Source organism: Lycorma delicatula, chromosome 13 (genome assembly GCF_047948215.1).
Source record: "Lycorma delicatula isolate Av1 chromosome 13, ASM4794821v1, whole genome shotgun sequence".
Lineage (NCBI taxonomy): Eukaryota > Metazoa > Arthropoda > Insecta > Hemiptera > Fulgoridae > Lycorma > Lycorma delicatula.
The window spans coordinates 9,163,433-9,171,380 of NC_134467.1; the positions used below are offsets into that span (position 1 = coordinate 9,163,433).

At 28.0% G+C, this 7,948-nt stretch overlaps 1 long non-coding RNA gene across 1 annotated transcript in view; it reads right to left on the reverse strand.

The window, feature by feature from the left end:
• The window catches only part of LOC142334104 (uncharacterized), a 121,659-nt gene extending 120,832 nt beyond the window's left edge, over positions 1-827 (reverse strand). Inside the window, exon 1 of the long non-coding RNA XR_012758769.1 lies at positions 680-827. This is a non-coding gene — a long non-coding RNA (uncharacterized LOC142334104). The remainder of the gene's footprint in view (positions 1-679) is intronic.
• Between the last annotated feature and the right edge of the window lie 7,121 nt (positions 828-7,948).

Genomic DNA, 7,948 nt, shown 5'->3' on the forward strand with positions numbered 1-7,948 from the left:
AAAACTAGTCGTGCCGATAATTTCTCTACTTACTATTCCGCGTAAATAATTAAATTACACGGCATGCCATTAAATAAACAATCACGACTATTATTAATGTAACAAACGATAAAAGTAAAAAAAAAAAAATGATCGATTCACTAAATACCGATAAAAATAAATATATATAGTACTCGACCGAGTATATTATATAATTTTTTCTTTTAATTTGTAAAAAAAAAGAAAAGAATAATGAATGATATAAAGAAAATCTAAAGTTTTACACACGGAACGGATCATGTGATTCCATAATGAGACGCAGATATAAACCGTAAAAAAAAGTTTAATTTCTCCATTTATAAAAGAAAAACCTAAAATCAAATAAAATTAAAACGAGTTAACGATTATGCAACTAAAAACTTGTGGAATATACGTAAAATAAAATTAAACCTTGAGAATCATTTAAAATACACATTTATGAAGAAATACATACAAACCGCAACCGATATAAATAAATAATATATTAAAACAAATTAAACTTGTTATTATTTCAAATTTAAAAGAAATAATAATAGACGGCACACATAAAATTTGATCAGCAAATCGATATAATAGGCAGAGATTACCTCTTAGGTTAAAACGTTATCCGACGCAAGTTTAATTAATAAATTAAAATAATTATACGTAAAATAAGACATACCTTTTATAACAATTTATAAAATAAACAGATTTTCAATTAAAACACAATTAAAAAAAAAAAAAAATTAAAAGTACTACACGAACAAAAATACCAAATAAATCATACTTATAAAAAAAGAATTAAAATAACATTTAATCACGTTACACAAATTAACCACATACGACAAACTACAACGGAAGACTGCTAAGTTGAATAATTTCTAAACTGGTAGGCGCGATGCGACAATGTGACCAACTGTTGAATTGAAAATAATGCTACCAACTGACAAAACAAGTTAACAATAAAAATATCACCACCTCTAGATTATTACTGTATTTATGTACGACGCAGTCACTAAATAGATGGATGTATTTAAAACCTATTCAATTAAATTAAAACCGTATTATTTCTTCTTCTTTTACTAGTTTATAATTTTAGTATATAATTTTACCGCTTGGAGCGATATATACGTTTTTTAAATATTCTTAAATAACTTAATTTAATCTATTTTTTTTTTTAATGTATATTTTTATGTGTCTTCCTTCGTTTTCTATTCCCAATGTGGATTTTACAATCTGTTCCAACTTCGGGAACGACAATCACAACACGCACCGGAGGGTCTGAGTTCGAATCCCGATTAGGCATGGCATTTTTTATACGCTACAAAATTTCCATTCGGGCTAAATGATCGATGCCCGAACATCTTGTCGAGATGAATAAGAAAAAAAAAAATAAATAAACACCCCAATAAGAGATGAGGATGGTATGAATGACGTATATCGGGTGTAGTCTTGTACAGGCTCAGGTCGACATTCCTGAGATATGTGGTTAATCAAACCCCAACCATCAAAAGTACACCGATATCCACTGTGTAATAATAAAAAAAAGTAATTACGATATTAATTTCCGAACTCCTCGATTTCAAAAATCAGATGTTAAATATTGCTATGGTGATTTTACCGCTCGACCGATCCGATGGGTTTTCTATTTATGAATATATAATGACTGAACCGATTAAAAAACATCCTCTTAAAATGTTAATTAAATTTTATAAATATATTATTTTTAAAAAAAAAATATTTTTGAGGAATTAATTATCTAAAAAAGTCAATAAAACCAACTTAATTAGAAACGCAATCAAATCTTTAAAAATGTTTCCGTAAAATTAATTTTCAAAACGTCGAAATATAAAAAAATTAAAAATAGTTAATTTCGGGTCTCATGGGTTATACGACCACCGCTATACATATCTGTCCAGATAACCAGATATATATATATATATATATTATAAGATCCACCAAACTTAACCTACGCTGGCTAACCTTGACTAACGAGCGAAGCGAGCGTAGGTTAAGTTTGGTTCCATTATATCTATACTTTTACATTTATTCATTATATAAATTTATATTATTTATTTGGTTACCTCATAACCGAACATGGACAGATATTTATAATGGTGGTCCTATAACCCATGAGACCCTTAAATTATAATGCGGTTTTTTCGGAGATTTTTTTTTTTAAATGTTATTTTTATTTAAAAAACAGATACCTATGAAACACACTGTTTGCATGGAAAAATGTAAAAAAAAAAAAAAAACATAAAGACGAAAAATCTACTTTTTTATAAAAAAATGAAAAGGAATACAGAGAAACGATATGAAACGATCGGTACCCAACATGAACCAAAGCTCTATGGAATGTAAAAAACTTATTTCGGTTTTCCACAATGCGTTAATGCCTTACTCTATTTTTTTTTTAAATTAATTTCTTTCTTTTTTTCTTTGGCCTCCCGGAATCACCGTCAGGTATTACTTCAGAGGATGATATGTATGAATGTAAATGTAGTCCTGTACAGTCTCAGGTTGACCGTTCCTGAGAAGTGTTGTTAATTGAAACCCGACTACCAAACACCAAACCCACCGGGTTGGTCTATTGGTGAACGCGTCTTCCCAAATCAGCCGATTTGGAAGTCGAGAGTTCCAGCGTTCAAGTCCTAGTAAAGCCAGCTATTTTTACACGGATTTGAATACTAGATCGTGGATATCGGTGTTCTTTGGTGGTTGGGTTTCAATTAACCACACATCTCAGGTATGATCGAACCGAGAATGTACAAGACTACACTTCATTCACACTCATACATATCATCTTCATTCATCCTCTGAAGTATTATCTAAACGGTAGTTACCGGAGGCTAAACAGGAAAAAGAAAGAAGACCACAAAACACCGGTATCCACGATCTAGTATTCAAATCTGTATAAAAATAACTGCCTTTACTACGATTTGAATGTGAGCAGAACTCTCTATTTCGTAATTATATTTCTTAGGGAAAAATATTATACATATAACTACGCTAAATAACTTTGACCGCTTATATAAATATAAAACGATCCAAATGTGAAAAAACACCATACACATATTGGAATCGTATACATGTACAATTTAGTTTATCGTTAAAAAATCTACTACTTAAACTATATTGGAAAAAGCCTCATACGGAAAACAGACAGAAGAGGAATCCCTCGGCCAAAAAAAAAACACAACACATGGAAGGCTAGAATAAAGATAAAGAAAAAATTATATATATAAAACGAATTTTAAAGGAATTTTTTTTTCAAATTGTATTAAAAAATTAGGTAATTGAAAACCAAAATTAAATATCTTAGCGATGAATTTAAAACCTAAATAATTACAGCCCCAAAAAAGTAGAACGATTCATTTTATAACCAATTATTTTTTTTTTACTTTTTAATCAAATTTATTTTCAAATAAAGTGGAAAAAACTAGAAAAAATTCCCTTAAAAACAATAGAGTTGTATGTTTGGAGTGTCGCTTTATATGGAAGTGAAACTTGGACGATCGGAGTATCTGAGAAGAAAAGATTAGAAGCTTTTGAAATGCGGTGCTATAGGAGAATGTTAAAAATCAAATGGGTGGATAAAGTGACAAATAAAGAGGTATTGCGGCAAATAGATGAAGAAAGAAGCATTTGGAAAAATATAGTTAAAACAAGAGAGGCCACATACTAAGGCATCCTGGAATAGTCGCTTTAATATTGGAAGGACAGGTAGAAGGGAAAAATTGTGTAGGCAGGCAACGTTTGGAATATGTAAAACAAATTGTTAGGGATGTTGGATGTAGAGGGTATACTGAAATGAAACGACTAGCACTAGATAGGGAATCTTGGAGAGCTGCATCAAACCAGTCAAATGACTGAAGACAAAAAAAAAAGTTAGATAAATATAAATTCGAATAAGATTAAAAGCGATAATAAAAAAGAAAAAAAAACCTTTTTCCATAAATTTTCTTCGATATTTTTTTTACAAAAGAAAAAACTCATCTGTAAGTTATAAATGTGGTTAGTGATGCGCTTAGTTTTTAGTTGCTTGTACGAAGTAAATGAACTATGCAATCGCGAAAAATGTCAATTTTCAAATTTCAACGGAAACATCCATTGCGACTAGTTTCGGCGTGACGTCTGTGCGTACGTACGTATCTAAATCTCATAACTGAAAAACGATTATCCGTAGAACGCTGAAATTTTGGATTTAAGACTGTTCTAACATCTAGTTGTGCACCTCCCCTTCTGAATGCAATCGACTGGTCAAAAGTTTCAAAAAAGCCTTTTTTTAATCGCAGTAATAAACTATAAATAATATACAAATGAATGTAAAAATCGAGAGCTTTTCCACGATGTGAGATAAGCGATGCTTATCTTCATCGGTTGCACAGTTAGAGGCAAATGAAATATTTGGTCTTACAAGGAGAAGGCACATCGGTTCGAATCCGAGTTCATTTCCTTTTTTTTTTAATTTAAATATATTGATTTATCAATAATTAATTATTAACCTCCGATTGAAAAAAAAAATCAAAAGTTATTAGCGAAATAAAATTTATAGAACTTTTCATTTTAATTCAAAAATTTTTACAGAGGTTAATATAATTATTAAGAAATCAATATATTTAAATTAAAGAACAAAAAAAGTTTAAAAAAATTAGTCGTATATGAGGTCGGATTCGAATCGATGTCCGCATCATTACGGATCCGATACGTTACCACTTAAACCGCATAACTTGCTCGACTAATAAATATATAAAGTAATATAAAATGCTGACGGATACCGCAAAAAAATGCGATGCAATGCGGTGTCCACCGCAATGCAATTGTGTAACTGTCCGTTTTATTAAAGAATCGGAGAGGATCGTATCTCACTTTCAAACGAAATAAGTTTAAATGAAGTCCAGCAAAAATGTGTATATGTAATTTAATAGGCGTACAAGGAAGTCATGTGGTTCCACATCAGAGCTTTTTTCATAAAAATATAAGTAATAACACGTAAAATAATTCCATCAAGTTCCTACGCGTAAACTTTCATTATATAATCAATTTTTTTTTTTCTTAAAACCAGATTAGCCCTAATATAAATTTGTTAATTCTATATTACTATTTTGAAAAATTAAACGACCTTTTAAAATTTAAATTCCTTTAAATTTTTTTTAAATTTAAGTTTGTAAAAAACGTATAAATACGTATATAAATAGCAGGAAGGATATAAAATGCCGAATAGCGCAGGCGAAACGAGCCTTCAGTCGGAAATATAATTTGTTTTCATCAAAAATTAATTTTAACGTCGAGAAAAATTTTTTTGAAAACGTATGTTTATAACGTAGCTTTATATGGAAGTGAAACTTGGACGATCGGAGTACCCGAGAAGAAAAGATTACAAGTTTTTGAAAAACGGTGCTAGAGGAAAATGTTAAAAATCAGGGCGATAAAGCGACAAATGAAGAGGTGTTGGGGCAAATCGATGATGAAAGAAGCGTTTAGAAAAATATAGTTTTAAAAGAAGAGACAGACTTATAGGCCGAATAATAAGGCATCCTGGAATAGTCGCTTTAATATTGGAGAGACAGGTATACGGGAAAAATTGTGCAGACAGTAAACGTTTGGAATACGTAAAACAAATCGTTAGGAATGTAGGATGTAGGGGGTATACCGAAATGAAACGACCGGTACTAATTAGGGAATCCTTGAGATCTGCATCAAATCAGTCAAACGAATGAAAATAAAACAACACATTACAGAAAAGCTTTTTTAATCTAAATTCCATTGTCAGATGCTAAGCGATTAAAATAATTACATATGAAATCAAAGACAGAACTGCATTTTTAACTTAGATTATATTCTATTGCGAATAAAAACGTAAGTGAAAAAAGCAATTTTAACTTGTGATTTCATAATCGAATTATTTAACCGATTATGCAAAACTACGAAAGCGCGACTTATATATATATATATATATATATATATATATATATATATATACAAATAAATTATTCCAAATAATATTTGTATATAAATTTTGATCCTATTTCAAATTAAAAGAAAAAACCCTTGGGTGTAATAAAAACGATTAAAAATGCTATGTTGAATTCATTCATGTAGTTTTGTAATAATTATATTATTTATTAAACGTACGGTAAGACGATAATAAAAATTATACATGTGTTTTTAGTAAAAAATATTACGTGAACACAAGAATAAACAGCAATACCACCACACTAGACCGAAAAGAGGTGTATTTATTCCGACAGAAAGTTTAGAAATATTGAACAATATTAACTATATATGTTTTACTTTTTAATTTTCAAACTTTAACAATTTTTCTATTACATATATATATAAATATTTTTTTAATAGATATTAAATACTTATAATAGCTATGGCCCAATGCCTTATAGGACATAAAATCAGGAACCGTTTTCTGCTAATACACACGCACACACACGCAAAAGCAAAATGTTGCAGTAGAGCCACTTTCTCTTAGTATATTTTTAGAATGACCACCGATGCCTTGTTCTATAAACGTACAGGATACGTAATGATGACACACCAACCCATCTAACGGCAATTTTTAACCGACTTAACGCTTAATCGTTATAATGAATTAATTTTATAATTATATATCACGCTAAAACTAATAAAATCAGATTTTTACATAATTTTTTAACTGATTTTATCAATTTTTTTTCATACGATTAAGAAAATAATAAAAAAATATAATATATACGTATATTATACAACTTTAAATCATCGCGTTAATATAAATTTCATGACAAGATAGAGTTTTTATTTTATATAATTTATTTTTTCTTTTTCTCATTAATTAAAAATAAATTTTAAATAAAGACACTTACAGAGATCGATAGAAAAAATAAATCCGTTTAAAATATTAACGGTTTTACATATTAAACTCGTAACTGATTATATTTAAAAATTAAACGTACAAACAAACAATTTTTTTGCCGTAAATTTGTTTAAAAAAATTTTTTAAATCGAAAATAGTTTTGCGTTATTATTCATTTTTTAAACTATATTTTAATTTAATTTTTCATTTTACATAAAACGCATAAATAAAATAAATACATTTTTATTTCCAAAAAAAAAGAACATCAACGATTATTTAATATTAAAAAAACAAAACAATAAGATTAAGAATTAATCGGTAATTTATTTTTGAAATATAAATAACAATAAATAATTTTACAGAATTAAATTTTTTTTAATTCTTCGTTCCCATTTAGAAAAAAATAAAAAAATAAATTTAATATAAAAATTATTATACTCTTTTCACTTTTTTTTAATGATAATAAAAAAAATAAATTAATTAAATTAATTTCATTTTTTATTAATAAATGAAGTGTCAATTTTCAAAACATAATAAAAAACCTATAAATTAAAACATTTATATATAATAATTACCAATAATACCAGATATTATATATATATATACATGAAACAATAAAACAATACAGAATTTTAACAATCGAAGGCACCAACTATTCTGTATGAACTCCAACACAAGACTAATGAAAGTTACAACAATGCAGCGAACATCGAAAATAGATGATAAACGAAAATTATTTCGTCGACTAATAATTTTAAAAATAATATATAAAATATATAATAATATATTATTACTATATTTATTAGGTTTAATGTCATTATTAACTATATACAGTGTTCAGAGGTCAACAGATCAAATATTGACCCTAAGATAACGTAATAAGTAAGAATATATATATATATATATATCTATAAAGAAAAGATATTGGAAGGGGAAAGTCAACACAAGGCTACTCTTATAGATAAGATACAAACAGAATTAAAATAATAATACTAAAATCTACGGAGGGAGAATATTTTGGAGGGGGTGGATTTTTAGAGACGACTTCGAGGGGTAAAGGAGAAAAAAACGAAGATTTTTTTTAACTGAACCCGACAACAAAAT